The sequence below is a fragment of the Gadus chalcogrammus genome, chromosome 5 (assembly GCF_026213295.1).
Source record: "Gadus chalcogrammus isolate NIFS_2021 chromosome 5, NIFS_Gcha_1.0, whole genome shotgun sequence".
In the NCBI taxonomy this organism is placed as follows: Eukaryota; Metazoa; Chordata; class Actinopteri; order Gadiformes; family Gadidae; genus Gadus; species Gadus chalcogrammus.
This window is the reverse complement of record NC_079416.1, coordinates 7,422,542-7,435,233: the sequence shown is the minus strand read 5'-3', so window position 1 is coordinate 7,435,233 and position 12,692 is coordinate 7,422,542. Positions and strand designations below refer to the sequence as shown.

Here is a 12,692-nt window from a genome sequence, read left to right as displayed (position 1 = left end):
CAACTCGAGGAATCTGACAGGTAGCCATTGGGGATTGACCCCAAAACCCGCACCCTTGCCCATACACAATCCCATCCATGTCATCTTCCAGCGTCTCAAAGACACAAAACAACAAATAAAAAAGGCTTAACACAAGACATGACATCATTGGACAGCCCTCTTCATCACATTGGGTTTCTTTTTGGGTTATTCCCGCCCTTGTGTGTAGAATATGAAAAGACAAGCATTGCCAAAGGTTCCACTTGAAAAGGGAAATCTTGTGGAAGGACGGAGAGCAGCATGGGTTTGACTGTTCTGAGGAAACACTGAATTGTGAAGTTCAATGAGTCTTTGCGTGGCTGCATTGTTGTACAGTATTGCACCATGGCATGTCTATAGGGAGACCGTAGTTTCTCATGTAGAGAGTTTGTCAAAGACTCATAGCTCATAGCTCTTTCGCTTGGTTTCAGCATTAGCTCCCATTGATGTCTTCTGGTGACAGCTCCCAGAATTGAATTTATTGTATTACAATGGTTGTCTCGGATTCTAGTTTTCCATACCTGTATTCAGGCCGTTAAAAAAAAACAACTGCAGATGGTGTGTCAAATATGGTTCGATTTTTGGTTTCAGACACAGAAGACTTATTCCTGCCACCCATTGCCATTTAGCTCATCGTAAGCACTGTTCTTTTGGGGCGGCATTTGGATTGAATCGTACTCGGTTCCAGTGAAAAAGGAGTTGCCTAAGAATGATAAAGAAATGACAGCTGCATCAGGGATTCTTCCCAACTGCGGTGACGTGTGAACCTGGCTCTGACTGAGAGTGAAAAGTCACATCCTGTCGTGACAAACAAAAGAACGAGAGCGAATCTGATAACAAAGACGTGTTCTTTCTGCATTTGGATCAATTACACTTCTTTCATCTTCACGTGTAAATTTAGGGTGACCAGACGTCCTCTTTTTCCCGGACATGTCCTCTTTTCGAGACCTAAAAAATGCGTCCGGCAGGGATTCCAAAAACGTCCGGTATTTTGCCTCGTCGCAAAAAAAAAAAAAAATATATATTATTGTTATTATTATCTTTTTATTTTTTTTTGCCTCGTCGCATATTTGTGTTTCTGGGTCTTTCACATAACCTACTAGTTATTACCATTGTATATGTCTATGGTTATTACGGCCTTCCAAGTTCTGGAAATGGTATCTCCCTTACGTTCCACCTTCTTGAGCGAGCTGACTGTAGAGAGAGTCTGTCATTGGGCGACCGATCTCATGTGCTCGTTGAGAAGGTGCCGTGTATAGACGGAATGAAACCCCCACTGAAGTACGTAGGCTCACTGAAGTACGTAGGCCCCCCCCCCCCCCCCCCGTCAACAATCTTGCCCGGGTCGCAATTGGACCTAGGATCGCCACTGTCTGCAGCCATGCCTAAACGTAAATGTAAGTTCACGGACGAACTAAAGAAAAAATACCCATGTTTTCGCCCCCCCCCCCCCCCCCCCCCCCCGCGACGAAGTGTCCTCTTTTTCACAAACTCAAATCTGGTCACCCTAGTAAATTGTCCCAGCCCAGTTCCGTCCACATGTTCACACACAACACGTAATGGTACACCATGAGATCATGATCGTCCCTGAAAGCAAGGAGCTGGCAGTGGGTGTCGAGTGCATTGAAACATCCACACGCACACGTGCACGCACAAACGCATGCACGCACACACACACTCTGGGTAGCCTCTCTCCGAGTGACAATGTGACGCCTTTCCTGCAGATCTTTTGAAGATGAGGCCTTGGCAGAAGGAGGGCATGCTAATGGGAGCCAGCTCCCCAGAGGAACGTGCCATAGTGCAGGGCTCCACTTCTTATTGGACTTTATATTCCTTTCATTATTCATGTTTGTATCTATTTATTTATTTGCAATGTATTTGATTATTTATGTATGTGGTTATTTGTTTATCAATTAATATATAAATGTATCAATCGATCAATGTACTTATGTACATGGTACAGTGTATTTATTATTGCCTATTTATAGAGGTCTGATTAATGTATGGATTCATCTATTTTTGTCTTGACTATTGGGGGGTAAGCTAGGGGGGTGGGGAGGATGGGCACATGGCCTCAATCCCTCCATGTGATCCCCTCTTCCTCCCTTCACAACCCCCTGTGGGTCCCTGAAGGATGTCCCTAGCAATAGCCTTGCACTGGAAACTGTCCCAGCCCCTGGCCCGTGAGCCTGTCCTCCGAGCCTGGCCTTGAGGCTTGGCCCGTGAGTCTGTCCCTGGCCCTGGAGTCTGGCCCTATCCCTGGCCCTGGTTCAGCTAGCCCCTGGCTCGGCTAGGCCCTGGTTGCTGGCCCTCGCCTTGTCCCTGGCCCTGCTCAGCTACGCCCTGTTCGTGGCCTTGGCCCTGGCCCTGGCAGTGGCCCTAGAGCCTTGCCCTGGCAGTGGCCCTAGAGCCTTGCCCTGGCCCTGGCCCTAGAGCCTTGCCCTGGCCCTGGCCCTGGCCCTGGCCCTGGCCCTGGCCCTGGCCCTGGCCCTGGCCCTGGCCCTGGCCCTGGCCCTGGCCCTGGCCCTGGCCCTGCTCGGCTAGGCCTAGACTGCGTAGCGTTCTCAGGCTCTTATTGCCCCTGAATACAACCAACTTTCAAATGTTTTCTTAAGCAAGAGCGAGCAAAGACACATTTGGTCAATGTGGGATTTGAGTTTGTGTCTGTCTATTTGTGTATATATTCAGTGTAGAGGATTATTGCGTGCAATTCTCATTCACTTGCAAATCTCACTTGTTTAATAAAGCTTGCATAATTGCATGTTGCCTATGAATCAACAATCAATATGAATGGCCGACTGGCAAAGCAGTAATATTTAATGACAGTCATTGTGTGTCAAACATTTGCAATCTGACATTTGTCACTTCAGCCATGACTACAATTGTGTGTTAAGTATCACCATCAAATGGGCTGGAATGGGATATTTATTAGCAGTACTAAACCATTAATAGTGTCAACCTCCCTCTAGTTGAGATGGCATGGTTTATTGGGTACTTATGGTAAAGTTCAAAGTTTGCTCCAACCTGTCTTTTGAAAATGTGTGTTTTTCTGGTAAAAGCCTAAGTGGCTATGACTGTAAGCTTTCTACAGTACGAAAGAAAATTTGCCGGACGTACATAAAAAAATTGTCAGCAATACCATTCTGGTAGATAAGCAAGGCGTCATTGTGCATGAGGATGTAATGGTAGTAATGCAGACCTGTTTATATTGCTCTGCACTTCTGGATTTACTTTACTTTTGTAAGTGGAAGCTATTGAGTTAAAACCCAATTTACCATTTGTTGGCTAATGTTGTCTCTTAAATTTACTTCCCTGACTTTGCTTTTCTTGCACTTTGCTGATGATTCTGTGACCATAAGCTTGCCAACAGGATAAGGATACAGACCTTGGACCCATTGTCGCGTATGTTCTGTATTGCAAGGGTTTTCTAGAATTGAATGGACTTATGGCCATTGATTATACAAGGTTGCCTCCTACCACCGTGCATACAGTGATTAGGGACACAGCACTGAGATGGTGGAAAAGTACCATGGGGACTGTTAGTCACCACCAACAGAGTTGTTAGGCCAAAACTGACACCATTTATAAGAAGGTACAGCAGCGGTTATATGTCTTAAGCAAAAAGAGGATTAATGTCAATGTGTCATAAGGTCAATACTTTTGACAAACATGACTCTTGAATTGAAATTGACTAGTGAAAGTGGACGGTATGATCACTGGTGTGGGCACAGGACCAATTTGAAGGACGTCTTTGATAGGCATGTGTTCAGGAAGGTCCATGGTATGCTGGAGTGTCCGTACCCCCTGGGCTGGGGCTTCAGAGTGCCAAGGGGGAAGACTAAAAGGCCCAGGACCTACTTTATCCCTCCGTTCTCTGACACAATGATGAAATAGGCCCTTTATCGATGATTTCTATGTGATGATATTAACTGTTTGTTGTTGTATGCTAGCTGTGTGATGTGTAGTCGTATAATGTCGTACAGGCCGTAAGTATTTTATTTGTAATCCATGTTTTTACGCAGAGTCAAATAATAATCTATGAAGAACAGCTTTACACACTTGCAAACCCAATAATAGTGCTAATGTTATTTTGAAATGTGTTTGCACATATTTCAAGACGGTAGTTGCGTGAAAGAGGGAAATAAAATTTGTTTGTGTTTCATCAGTTTTTCTTGGTTGCGGATAATAGGCAGGATTCTCTCATATATAACATATTACATGTTGTCAAATAGAAGTAATGATTACTATTTGCTGAAAATGGACTGACTGTGGCATCGCCGCGGTGTTCAATTGGAATCGACTGAGATTCTTTTAGCGGCTCACTCTAGCAGGCACACAGTGCATAATATCTGTTAGCAGAGCTATAAATAACCCCCCTAAATGTGTCAGTTAGCCGGGCAATGCTACTCCCTCCCTCGGGCTCAATGTGGCGCTAACCTGGTTTAAACCAGTGCTAAGGATCCACTGTTGACTCCCCAGTGTGGCTGAACAATAGCACCATATCACACTCTCACTGTCTCTCTCTCTCTCTCTCTCTCTCTCTCTCTCTCTCTCTCTCTCTCTCTCTCTCTCTCTCTGTGTCTGTCTGTCTGTCTGTCTGTCTGTCTGTCTGTCTGTCTGTCTGTCTGTCTGTCTGTCTGTCTGTCTGTCTGTCTGTCTGTCTGTCTGTCTCGCTCTGTCTCTCTCTCTCTCTCTAATATAGTAAATCATTTGTAGAGTCTTCAACGCCGTTTCTTTTTATACATCTTACTTGTTTATGAAGAAATCATGTTCACAACAATAACAATTTTAAGTTCCACCAATAAACCAATACCGCCACCACCACTTTGTGTGGAGGATCATTCTTTATATTTTCCTTAATACCTCTAACTGATGGAAGATTGATTTCCAAACCTACAGGCGATACAGGCGTAATATTTCATAAATCTAACCAGCCTTGGTGCCTGCCATGGGAGTAACCTGAATAAGAACGTATTCATTTTTTAACCTCAATCAAGATTCCCATGTATCACTTGAATGCAAAGTGATACAACTGTCTTATCAAAGGACAAATGTACAGTCTAATCTCCTGTCGGCGAATACTTTAAGAAGAAATGATGGCCCCTTTTCGTTGGAGTGACATCGTAGGGCAAACGCAGATCTCTCTAATAATACTAATTATATTCTACAACCCTGGTACACAAAAGGAGAAGGTCCATTGCTAATGTTATGAGGGACAACTGTGTCCTATGATTACATCTTTGTGAAAAGGTTCAAGTTCATAATAAATGGAGGACAACCTTGAGTATTCAGTATACCCCGCCCTCGCTTTCCAAACTTAGAGGTACAACTTTAACATGCTCAGTCATCCTACTTGCTTCTCCTACAACAATGCTACGTTCCCCTTGAACATTTCAGTTCCGGGTCGGACCATTTGTTTTTTGTTTGTGTTTGTGTTGTTGTGCTGTGTTATGAATCACTATTCTTCGAGTACTTCGGGTCACCAGATATGAAACTAATTGGCACACAAGCACAATATTCTGTGGTCATGGAAGAAAGCAAAGAAACTTGATCATCTGAGATTGTATTCGAATTGAACCCAACCTTAGAAGAGACGTTCTCTTTCCAAAAAGCTCCATGACCAGAGCCGTGCTTAAACCGTTGCCGTTACATTTGAAGACGGATAGAGCTTAGAGCCCGGAGGGATTTCAAGACGGATGCCACATGAGATTGTTCATGATTTTAAAACAATAACATCATTGCAAATATATATACAGTATGAGCATGATCTTACGGTGTAGAACTTGTCGTAGCCTATCTTTGTTTTTTATTCAATGTCCAGATTCTGGCAACCCGCAAGATTTTAGAGAGGGGGCGGAGACATCTTTCTACAATATTATGAATTTTGACTGCAGTACCAATTTTAAACAGTCAATGACGCTGTTACATATCGTAGTACCTTTAATTATTTAGTCTGAAGTGCACATTCAGCAATTGATTAGAACATCTAAACTCTGCCTTTGATAACTGTGTTGATTTTATTAGTTTCTTACTTTTGGTTTGAGGGTTCAGGGAATCATTGTGATTTGATGTGTATCTTCTGTTTTTGCCAAGGGCTGCAACTGCTATACAAGTTGGCAATTGGTTGCCCGGAGTGAAAGATGCATCATCCATTTATTCATTAAGTTTGCTGAAATACCTCAAAAGAAAATGTGTATACGCCTGATGCTTGATTGGATTTTACAGATTTTTCATCCACATCATCATAGCCGAGCAGAGGAATTTGTATTAACTTACATTTTGCGCTCAATTCATACCCTGCCTTTATGATGCCGTAAATTAGGGTTTGTGAAGCAGGCTTAGGATAAATTACAAAATTGTATATAGCCATCTCATTTCACAATGCAAGATCTACACCTCTGCAATGCTTGAATCGACCGCAGTAAATTGGATCATTACAATATTATATTATATATCATATTAAAAAAAAAATATATATATTCTTTCTCAATTACTTTAATTGGCCCATCTTTTTGAACGTAATATTTGGATGAATAGGAATTAAGGTGATTTAATCGTCCTGTTAATTCCTCTTTTTTTCCGCCTTCCAAGTGAGCCGTAGAAGCTGAACATCAACACGGACGTAGAAGTCGGCCTTTCATTGTAGTAATTAGGTTTCTAAACAAACAAAAGCCCCTTTGTATGCTCTCAAGCTCAGCACTAATTTTCTTAACTGTATTTTCCATTTCCATGCATTCGTCCCTGTTTTCAGGGGTATTTCTGAAGAGCGGCTTTAATGTTTTGCAACACTTTTATAATAATTTTCAGTCCCAAGTAATTCATAAGCATTAAGCTAATGAGGCACTGACCATAATTATAATAATATTCAAGCCTTTAGTTAATTCTGAATTATTTGATTTACCCCCAGATGTCCACCCAGTTGATACAGTCCACTGGAAAGGCTGGTTAATGATTAATTCCTAATTATTCTAAATGACTTATGAATTAACTTTATTCAAGTGCCAATACCTTTTTTTTCTAATTGTATTCTGTCATTGCACATGTTGAAGTAGTACACATCTTTTTTCCTTTGGTTTCGCCCCATCACTAGCTGCAGCCCTTAGGAGCAGCATGGGAACCCCTCCCGTGCTGGACCGATGCCTGGGATTGAACTCTGCCCATAACATATAACAGGCAGAGTTCATGTAACACACACACATACACACAAGTATCATCCATTACTGAATAATGAAGCCCATGTGAACGCACACACACACACACACACACACACACACACACACACACACACACACACACACACACACACACACACACACACACACACACACACACACACACACACACACACACACACACACAGAGATAAGATAAATATCAGGTCATGAGCAGGACATTTTGCTCATTAAACAATTAAGCAATCAAAATAAATCTATTAGCAAGCACAACAGCCCAACCCAACACAATCCGGGTGGAATCGTTAGCTCCTCTCATGCCATTAGCTCTCTCGGTTGAAAGTCAATGTGCATTCGAGACAAGCTTCTAAACTGTACGTAAGACGCCTATCCTAACAGCTATGCAAGCTAGCAGCGGCAAAACAAGATAGGCTCACTCAATGCAGATAGGAACAAAGGACAAGGGCAAACATTATCAACTCATGGTCATCTCAGCTGGCCTGTCTGGCTTGTGAATACAAATAAAGGGCACACTAAGATGCTGTTCCATCAGGGTTGATGGTAGCTCATGTCTTGCTTATTTCCATTAATTGAGAGTGTGCATGCATTGGCTTGGCTACTAGAGTTGCTTGAATAATACATCAACAAATCTCCTATTCATTACCGCTGAGGTCGTATGCTGGTGTGTATGAGTTAATCTGTGCACATGAATTCACTTGCGTTATGTGTTCTGCAGAAGTCATGGACGCTTACCTTTATTCAAATGTTCATTGTTCAGCTGTTCATTTGAATTACAGTGTTGTTGTTTTTTTCACTAGAATGATTATAGTTAAAAATTCGGCAAGTTTCTTTTCAATGCAGTTATTCAAGACTCCTGTTGTGTTTCCAGCCATGCACCTCCTGGCTGTCTGCTTAGAAATGTAACAACAAAAATTCACAAACAAAAAACAATATTGGCCACCATTGGACGATTTTCATTTTGCACGACAGCCTTTTTTAAATCATTCATCTTTGAGGCTTTACAAATCCTTGTGTGACAAACCATAATTCATATCATTCATAAGGCTAGTCTGATGGTTCCAGGAGAGTTAGTGTATTTCATTTTGGGGGCTTATTACGTGTGCGCGATATAGGTCTGCAAACTGGGCATCTCCTTATCACCGCACCTCGTTGACCGCTTTCTCTCTCTCTCCCAGGTGCCCCTGCTGTGTTAACCCCCTGCCCCCCCCCTCCCACAATCTCCTCTGTGCTGTCCTGTGGCTGCATCAGCTGTTGTGAAACACTAACCCTTTTGTCTGGGCCTGATATCGGCTGGGCAGCATTAAAGGTCCCTGCTGTTACTAATCTGAAACTAAAACAACACCAAAACAAATGCCCAAGGCAGTCAAGGCAAAAACAAACAGGTGGAGAGGATGCACTTGAATGCCTCCGAATAATAATGAGACGGCCCGGTCTGGGCAGTGCATTGTGGGGAACCAAAGGTGAGACATGATAGAGCCTGATTTAAATTCAGTATAATCAAGAACCAGAAACATACTGACGCTGCTGGACAAACGCCTACCACTTCTCCCCAAAGGCGGCTTTCAAGCGAAAGCAAAAAGAAAAAAAAAGATTATAATTGCATTGTTTGCATGCTTAGCAATTGTAAGCTTGCAGTTTGCAATTTTATTTCCCCTTGTTTCACTGCCTTCCCAGATTTGAGATGTAAACAAACAGTGATGAGATGCCTTATTCTTTCGTTTAGTTATGTAACAGAAATGTAATCGAGCGGTTATGGATTTTTCATGTTGGCTTTATTCAGATGCTCAATGATAAGTGGAATGTCTTCTAAGCATATTCGTTTTACATTTTCCACTTTATGATAAGTACGATTAGGATCTAAAGGATATTCAATATCCGTTACACATTTCTCAATAAAGTGGACGTATATTTCTCTAGCATCTGTAGGACACTTGAAATAAGGTAAAGTAGCTCTTAATGTAGTGGATTCATGTTTTGTAAGCTATATATTGCTCTTTTATCCGTAGGACAGTTGATGTAAGGTGCACTAGCTTCTAAGTGTAGTGGATTTATGTTTTGTGGGCTGTACCTTCCTCTAGTATCTAAAGGACACTCAATACGAGCAACAATATCTCTCATCTATGGCATTGGGCTGTGTGGACCTCCAGCTGTTACCCTGCAACACAGCGCTAGCCACCAGGCACCTCCACGCAGAGGTGAGGCGTCCAGTTCAGTACAGGAAGTACAAATATTCCCCCGTACCATCTGGATTTGCTAATGAGCGCGCCTCTTGGGCACAACCTAATGAGTCCCATCAGCTGGCCCCACGCAAACAAGAGCGTGGGACGCGGAAAGACGGTATGAGAGAGCGATTCTGTTTTTATGCTCAGAACTGGAAATTGTCCACCTCTGCCCTCACCATATCTATTTGTGTGTAGGTAATGAGGTAGCTGTATACAGTATGGAACATTACACATACGGTGGCCGTGACCATGACTACATAAGCCACCAAAGTATCAAGAATACGGCGTTGGCTTTGTGACGGGACTCACAAAGGGAATGTATGTATCGTTTAGTACGGATTCAAGAAATCCCAAAAAGGGAATGGTCTATCTCATACTCTCCCATAAGGCGAGGTCCCTGCATTTTTAAAGTGATGTTCAAATGTCAGGAAAAATAAGTCATTGTGCTAATTGTGATGTTGTGTGAGGGATACAAAGCAGGGCACCCTTCCCCCTCCCCCCCAAACACCCCATCCTTCCTCGTGTCCAGGGTAAATAATGCATTGTGCGCAGTAAGAGGATTTGGGAAGAATGCACTCTGATACAGTTTGCTGGCTCTTGTGCCTCCAGCTCGGATTTCATTATCTGCAAAAACGCTAACTTTGCTTAACAGTTGGCCCATTTCCGAATGCTTTGTTAACAAGAACCGATTGATTCTACGGCTTGCGAAGAGTGTGCGATGGCTCACCCCGATTTAAAACACAACGCGGCCCTCAACTTCCACTCTGTTCTCCGCAGTTTAACTCTTACCTCAGAGGGGCTTAAAAAGTGCCACATGGTTTTTGTATGTAAAGTCTGAACACTACTGATTAGTGGGAAAAATAGCGTTTAACTCTAGATCATTAGCTGCAGCGTCAAGGGAAAACAGCCGTGCTCGTTTGTTCAATAAGCTGCACATCCGTTGTTATGGAGGGCTTCTTCTGCCAGCAGCGCTACTTCTGTTAAAGGAGTCCACGAACAGGAATACAATGTTAACATAAGACTGAAGTGACTCAGAGCCCGACCCCTTCAAGAAAATGGGATGGTCTAGTGGTCAGATCTGATTTTTATGAATATAAATCACGTATTTATGATAATACAAAGGAAGTTTAGGTCTGACATTGTGTCATTTTGTATATTCTACCCTGATTCGATTCAGAAAAGCGATGTCCGTGACTTTGGGCCATTGAGTTTTTTAACATTTATTTCACTGATAACAACAAAAGACAACCACTAATGTGATTGCTGCATTCCTGTACATGACAACATTGTGTGTTAAACCAATTGTGGACTGTATGTTTTTTTTTGTAAGACCTACAGCTTATTGAGTTTCCTCGTATCACAAGCCAGCGGCTATTTACTTTTTATCCAAACAACAAATATTTGCCTCTGCCCGGCACAAATATCCACAAGCTAAAACACATTGAGGCTGGCACTTTACAAATTGAATTCACTTCTAGACGCTAAGGCTCGCTTGAAATCTGTTCCCCACTGATAATTGTTCCCAGACAGAGTTTTCCCCCTTCTCAGCCTGACAGAGACGCAGAGACGCTCTGGACACGGCTACCTATAAAGGAATCACAGGCAGCAGCATTGCATTGGAAACCCTGTGGAAGCTCTCCTCTTCCTTGCCAACTTTTGTGATGTTTAGGGGGACATGGATATGAGGATGGGGAGGAGGGAGAGGGGTAGTCAAATTAGGTATAACGAAAAGCACTGGGTTTTATGACGGCCTTGAAATTTGGCCAATCTTTTTCCGCCTTTGGGGATTCAGGAATTCCTTGGGATAGGATAGGAAAAAGTAAAGAAACCTTAAGAACTCCTTTTAGAAAGAATTATGAAAATAAAGATATACTTTTGTACATGGAGTACTGGCCCGCGGTTCTATTGCTGTGCAATTAACAGCCAAGTCTACCCCTACGCGCAACCCTCCCTTTTCCGTTTTTGGATTGTATTAATACATAATATATTTCAAATTGAACGCCATCTGGTCATAATCTCTGGCGTTTTCGCCGTTCAAATGCCGTAGCGAAGCAGGAATGGGCCGTGACTCCGGTAGTTAATGTCTTCCCACGGGATGGTTTAAAAAGAAGAGGATGGGGAGAAAAAAAACAAATTCTATCTAATACATGCAAATTGGCTGCTACACGGCAGGAGTCAATGAAACACTGGCACAGGCCGCGGCCTCCTCGTTCCAGAGCATCACGGGAGTCTGCCTCGCTGCACGCTATTTGAAAGGAACGAAATTGTGCCTCATACAATCCATGAACACAATGACAATTACGGCGTGCGGAGCGATGGACATGTTGTACCGTGCCGCCTGCCGCTGCTCCATATGTGTTGGTTAAATGGGACACGGGGGCAGTTGGGGAAGGGGTGCTGGTGTGCTTGAGTGCAGGGCGTACAATGGGACCCCCGTGCGTGTGTGTGCGTGTGTGTGTTTGTACCCGTGAGAAACACACTCTAGGACACGGATGTCTGCGAAGCGGTCTGAGCCATCAGACGCAGGGAGCAATTAATATCCATGAAACGGACAGAAAATAGAATAACAAACAATCTAAAGTGAATAAAACAGCCGGAGGTCATGGAAACAACACCATTTTCAGGCCCCACCTCGACAGCTTTATTAGATTTAAGTGTAGCCGGGAGCGTACCGCTCGCGCGCGGCGGCTCGGGGGTGAACAGGGTAAACAGTGTCAGCTCCCGTTCCCCCGTTCCGTGTTTCCTCGAAATAGTCAACAGGCTTTATTCAATATGATTTTAATCCTGGGTGTTTCTGTGGCTTGGTCCTTCTTTAACAAGAACATTGTATTTGATGTTCGAAACCTAGAACAGGCTGCGACGCACACACACGCCCGCATGCATGCACACAGGCAGGCAAGCGCACACACACACACACACACACACACACACACACACACACACACACACACACACACACACACACACACACACACACACACACACACACACACACACACAGAGGCAGAACTCAGCAAAGGTGTACTTCGATGAGTCTTTTTGCTTTAATAAACAAAACATGACACATACAATAGTCATAACCATTTAAATAAGGACAATCAGAATCAATTGAATGGCTTGTGTTTTGGGACACCTGTGCTATGATAACAGGTAGTTTGCCGGAGGACATCAACATGTAGGTGTAGAATGCAGTTTCATAGCTGGAGATTTGATTGGATCGTGTTGAAGTGAAAACACTGTGAGCGGGTGTTATGGTGGG

At 43.3% G+C, this 12,692-nt stretch overlaps 1 protein-coding gene across 1 annotated transcript in view; it reads left to right on the top strand.

The window, feature by feature from the left end:
- The window catches only part of alk (ALK receptor tyrosine kinase), a 343,107-nt gene that overhangs the window by 153,388 nt on the left and 177,027 nt on the right, over positions 1-12,692 (top strand). The window lies entirely within an intron of this gene.